The sequence below is a fragment of the Pteropus alecto genome, unplaced genomic scaffold (assembly GCF_000325575.1).
Source record: "Pteropus alecto unplaced genomic scaffold, ASM32557v1 scaffold224, whole genome shotgun sequence".
In the NCBI taxonomy this organism is placed as follows: domain Eukaryota; kingdom Metazoa; phylum Chordata; class Mammalia; order Chiroptera; family Pteropodidae; genus Pteropus; species Pteropus alecto.
Window position 1 is genome coordinate 6,640,833 of NW_006436289.1, and position 6,503 is coordinate 6,647,335.

Here is a 6,503-nt window from a genome sequence, read left to right on the forward strand (position 1 = left end):
CTAGTACACATAGGAAAGAAAAGTCAGGTTTAATTTACAACGGAGTGAATACCTTTTGTTTCACTCTTATTTGCATACTCTCTGGTGTGGTGAGGCCTTTTTGCATGGCCTGGGAAAGATGAGTGGAAGTATCAGTTCTCTCTCTCATTCCCCTGCTTTCTCTCCTCTCAAAATAGAGCCAGTGCCTGTCACAAGGCTTAGAGAGTCAAGATACTCCAGAATTAACTTGAGGCTCCCACCATAGAGCTGAGATTCAGGGAAGTTCATGTCTGTGTTACACTGAAGATAATAAATACCATTTGTGAAGTGCTTTACATTATTCAATATGCTTTTACCTACATCTCATATATGCCAAGCCAACAAATCCTTAAGGTAAGTGTTAAATATATCTCAATTGAAGTTCAGAGCAGTTAAGTAATTTGCCCATGTTTACACAGTTGGGAAGCAGAATCAGGGAGCAAGCACAGGTCTCTGACTCAAAATAGTTTCTCTGCTTAGTTCTCTGCTTTGTGCTGGTGGTTCTTCGAGGAAAAATACCAGCAGCAAATTCATAAATTTGGTTATTTTTCTTTAATTTCTTTTTTAAGGATAAATAAGTTTCTAGGTTAAATAAAATGCTAGGTGGTCAAGTTACTATATATCAATATTGTACGTGAAAATGCCAGGAATGTATAGTGACTACAAAAAATAATATTAGTATGCTTGAGGAGATTAAAAATATTTTTATGAACTAGCTACTTGTTCTTCCCAAGCACAAACATTGCAGGTCTTCTTGATTGTTTTGGGGAAAAAATAGTTATTAGGATTCACATTTTAAATCAACTATAAAATTTTTCTTCAAATAGCCATTTCATAAAATGGTTTTGTTAGCCCAGCCTAGGTATGGAAGGAATGAAGTGGACATATTCAAGATTAATTGCTATTTAAGTGTTCCTTACTCAAAAACGGATCTAATTGCAAAGCTGTAATCCTAGGCCAGTTGTCTCTTGAATAAACCAGTCGACACTTATTATTCTAGGAAATCAGATCAATTTTAACATTAACCTAAATATGGCACAATTAACGAAAAACTCTACTAGTATTATCAAACAAAATTAACATATTCTTAAACTAATTGTAAATTACTTTTTAGCTCATTAGTGGTTTGGGATTAACTACATCTGGATTCATTACTGGATAATTTAAAAGGTAATACTTTACTCAAAGAAAAACTTTTAAAATGTGCTGTTTTTAAAATTTCAGAGGAGCATCTATGATTTTTTTTTTCTCTGTTCTGGACAGAGGTATTGGCAGAAGCCATTGTTCCTTTATTGAGCCCTCCCCTCTCGCAATCTGCAGACGCAGGTGCCATCAACCTGAAAACTAAGGACACTCCGTCCAAGGGATTCCCTGAGACCCCACCACTCTCAACTTTTGGGCCCACCCAAGTTGCTTCCAGTGATTTATTCCATATAGATGGGCTGTCTTGGCTCCTGCTGTGAACTTTCATAGAATCTTTCAAAAGCTCACAAAACCTTGGCGTAGTCTGCAGTTCTTGCTAAGCAGGTCCAAGTCCTGTACCGGTGACAGCCAGCCTCGGTTTTTGACTTGGCCCCTCAAGGCACCTATAAGTCCAACATGGGTAGCAGCCATCTGTGGATTGCCTGGTGATTCTTATCAGGTGGTCCCAGAGGTGCACAGGCCACAGCTGAACTTGGCCTGCAGCTAGACCCCAACCCCAGGTCTGTGCCACTGGGCTCCACAGCACACCTACTACAAAAAGCCACTCTACTAAGACAAGAAGACTTAGGAGCCCTACCTAATACAAAGAAACAGACACAGAGAGGCAGCCAAACTGGAGAGACAAAGAAGAATGTCCCAAATGAAAAAATAGAACAAAGCTTCAGAAAAAAAATTCACCCAAATGGAGACAAGCAATATACCAGAAGCAAAATTAAAAACACTGGTTAGAAGGATGCTCAGTGAAGATGAACTCAGTGAGAACTTTAACAAAAATATTTAAAAAAAAAAAAAACACACATAAAAATGGAGATGGAAATTATAATAGAGAACCAGTCAGAAATGAAGACTACAATATCTGAGATGAAGAGTACATTAGAGAGAATCAACAGAGTGGATGAAACAGAGGATGGGGTAGCAGAAGACACCCAATCAGACCAGCAAAGAGAAAAAAAATCCAAAAAAAATGAAGATAATTTAAGAAGCCTCTGAGACAACATCAAGCATAACAACGTTCACATCATAGGGGTACCAGAAGGAGAAGAAAGAGAGCAAGGAATTGAAAACCCATTTGAAGAAATAATGACGGAAAACTTCCCTAACTTGGTGAAGAAAATAGACATACAACTCCAGGAAGTTCACAGAGTCCCAAACAAGATGAACCCAAAGAGGCCTGCACCATGACACAATTAAAATGCCAAAGATTGAATTCAAAGAAAGAATCTTAAAAGCAGCAAGAGAAAAGCAATTAGTTAAGAAAGAATCAAATACTCCAAAAGATAGGGCGGATGAATGGATAAAAAATATAAGACCCTTACATTTACTGCCTACAAGAGACTCACTTCAGGTTAAAAGACATATGCAGACCAAAGTGATGGGATGAAAAAAAGATATTTCATGATGGATCTAGAGAAGAGTGTGCTGAGTGGAATAAGTCGGATAGAGGGAGACAAATGCCATATGATTGGACATATATGTGGAATCTAAAGAACGAAACAAACAGAAACAAACTCATAGGAACAGAAAACATTTTGAGAGTTGCCAGATGGGAGAGGGTGGGGGAGAATCAATAAAAAGGGGAGAAGGGATTAAGAAGTACGAATTGGTACTTACAAAATAGTCATGGAGATAGAAAGTATAGCATAAGGAATATAGCCAATAATATTATAATAACTGTGTATGGTGTCAAGAGGGGCACTAGGTTTATTGGGGTGATCACTTTGTGAGTTATATAGATGTCTAATCACTATGTTGTACACCTAAAACTAATATAGTATTGTATGCCGACTATAACTGAAAAATAGAAAATTATAAAAATTAAAAATAAAAATTTAGAAATCAGGGGCAAAATTTATCTTAAACTTTGTTCTGAAAGGTAGAACTTAGTATTGTGCTTATTAGCAAATGCTTTTCTTTATTAAACGAATGTCTAAACATCTTTTCTCTAAAATTTGTTAATGATTTTTAGAAACAAAACATATATTAAGTACAAGATGAAAATGAAAATAAAAGATTCCTGCACCCAGCATTATAGTTGATATCTTAGCAAATTAGCTTCTCTCTTTTTCTTATTTTAAAGAAAATACTCCCTATTGTTTTTGTAGAGTTAATACAATCATATTATAAAGGATCAAACAATCCAGAAACTAGAAGTTTTAAAATCATTTAAACCTCACTACCCATAAAGTACTGCTATTAATATTAGAGGAAAGTAATTCAAGATGTTTCCTATACAACTACAGATAGATGGATGAATGCATATATGTATTTGTTGGTGGATGGATGGATGGATGAAGGTTTCTTCATGTCTTTTCATAATAGCTCATTTCTTTTCAGTGCTGAAAAATACTACTTTGTCTGGATGTACAACAGGTTATATTGGCAGGCAGGTTTTTGTGTGGATATAAGTTTTTAACTCCTTTAGATAAATACCAAGAAGTACAATTACTGGATTGTATGGTAAGAGTGTGTTTAGTTTTGTAAGAAACCACCAAACTGTCTTCCAAAGTGGCTATACCATTTTGCATTTCCACCAGCAATAAATGAGAGTGCCTATTGTTCCATATCCTCACTAGCTTTTGGTGTTGTCATTGTTCTGAGTTTTGGCCATACTGATGGGTGTGTGGTGGTATCTTGTTTTAATGTGCATTTCCCTGATGGTGTATGATGTGGGGCATGTTCCCATATTTATTTGCCATCTGTATATCTTTGGTGAGGTGTCCATTAAGGTCTTTTGCCCATTTTTTTAACCAGGTTGTTTGTTTTCTTATTGTTGAGTTTTTAGAGTTTTTGGTATGTTTTGGATAGCAGTTCATTATCAGATATGTCTTTTAGAAATATTTTTTTCTGTCTATGACTTATTTTCTAATTCTCTTGATACTGTGTTTTGCAGAAAATTTTTTAGTTTAATCCAATCTAGCTCATCAATTCTTTCTTTCATTGATCTTGCCCTTAGTGTTGTATATAAAAAGGCATCACCATACCTAAGGTCATCTAGGTTTTCTTTTCTATTAGATGTTTTATAGTTTTGCATTAAACATGTAGGTCTATGAATCATTTTAAGTTAATTTTTTGTGAACAGTGTAAGATCTTTGTCTAGATTCATTTTTTTGCACATGGATATTCAGTTGTTTCAGCACCATTGTATTGTCTTTGCTCCTTTGTAAAAGACCAGTTGACTATAGTAATATAGTAAGCTTTGAGGTCAGGTAGCATCAGTCATCCAACTTTGTTCTTCTCTTTCAATATTGTTTTTGCTATTTTTGTTGGCTTTCACCTCTCCATATGAATTTTAGAATCAGTTCATCAACATTCATAAAATAACTTGTTGGGATTTTGACTGGGATTGCATTAAACCAATAAACCAAATTGGTAAGAACTGACAATATTGAATCTTCCCGTCCATGAACATGGACTATTTCTACATTTATTTAGTTCTTCTTTAATATTTTTCATTAAAATTTTATAGCTTTCCTCACATAGATCTTGTATATATTTTGTTAGATTTATAGCCAAGTATTTTATTGGGGGGGTGCTTATGTAAATAGTGTTATGTTTTTAATTTTAAATTCTAATTTTTTTTTTGTTGGTAAATGGAAAAGCAACTGACTTTTGTATATTCACTTTGTATTTTACAAACTTGCTATAAATCTTATTAGTTACACGGTTTTTTTTTTTATGGATTCTTTCAGAGTTTCTACATAAACAATTATGTCACCTGTGAACAAAGTCAGTTTTATGTTTTCTTCCCCAATCTGTCTATCTTTTATTTCCTTTTCTTAACTTACTGCATTAGCAAGGACTTCAATAGATATGAAAAGGGAGTGATGAGAGGTGACATCCTTGCCTTGAATTTGGTTTGAGGGGAAAAGCTGCAAGTTTCTCGCCATTTAGTAAGATGTCAGCTGTAGTTATTTTCACAGATAGTCTGTATCAAGTTGAGAAATTCCCCACAATTGTTAGTTTGTTAAGGTGTGTTTAATGGCTCAGAATGTGGTCTACCTAGGTGAATGTTTCACATGAGTTTGAGAAAAATGTGTATTCTGCTCTTATTAAATGAAGTACTCTATAGATGTCAATTATATTCAGTTGATCAATGGTGTTATTGGGGTCAACTATGTCCTTGCTGATTTTCTGCTTGTTAGAGCTGTCCCTTTCTGAGAGAGGGGTATTTAAGTCTCCAACTACAATAGTGAATTCATCTATTTCTCCTTGCAGTTCTACCAATTTTTGCCTCATGTAGTTTAATAGTCTGCTTTAGGCATACAAACAATAATAACTGTTATGTTTTCATGGAGAATTGACACCTTTATCATTATATAATGACTGTCTTTATTCCTGATAACTTTCCTTACTTTGAATTGTACTCTATGTAAAATTAATATAACCACTCCTGCTTTATTTGTATTAGTGTTAGTATGGTATGTTTTTCTCTATCCATTTACCATATTTATATAGGTCTTTATATTTAAAGTGGGTTTCTTACAGATAACACATAGTTAGATCATGGTTTTGATCCACTTTGAAAATCTCTGTCTTTTAATAAGTGCATTTAGACAACTGAAATTCAAAGTGATTATTGACAGTTGGATTAACAACTATCATATTCATTAATATTTCTTATTCTTTAAACTTATTCTTTGTTCCTATTTTTGTGTTCTACTCTTTTTCTGCCTTTTGTGGTTTTGAGCATCTTATATGATTATATTTTCTCTCTTTTCCTAGAATACCAGCTATACTTTTTTTTTTTTACCTTTTTTTAGCGGTTGCTCTAGAGTTTGCAATATACATTTACAATTAATCTAAGTCCACATTTAAATAACACTATGCCACTTCACAGGTAGTATTGAGTTCTTGTAATAACCAAAGAATCTTAATTCCTTCCTCCTGACCTTTGTATCATTGCTGTCACTCATTTCACTTATATATAAGCATAATAAGCATATTTGTGATATATACATAAGATACATAAACACATAATTGCATAACCAAATATAATGTTGCTAATATTATTTTTAACAAACTACTATCTATTATATCTATTAAGAATAACAAATGAACAAGACAAACAAACAGAGACTCACAGACATGGACTATAGACTAGTGGTTACCAGAGGGTAGGAGTTGGGGAGAGGGGGGAGGTAGACGAGGTAAAGGGGGTCAAATATGGGGTGACAGAAAGAAATCTAATTATGGGAGGTGAACACACAGTGTATATATATATATGCCTTATTGTTAAAGCATACAGCTGAAACTTATTGGATTTCATTAACTATAAAAAGTCA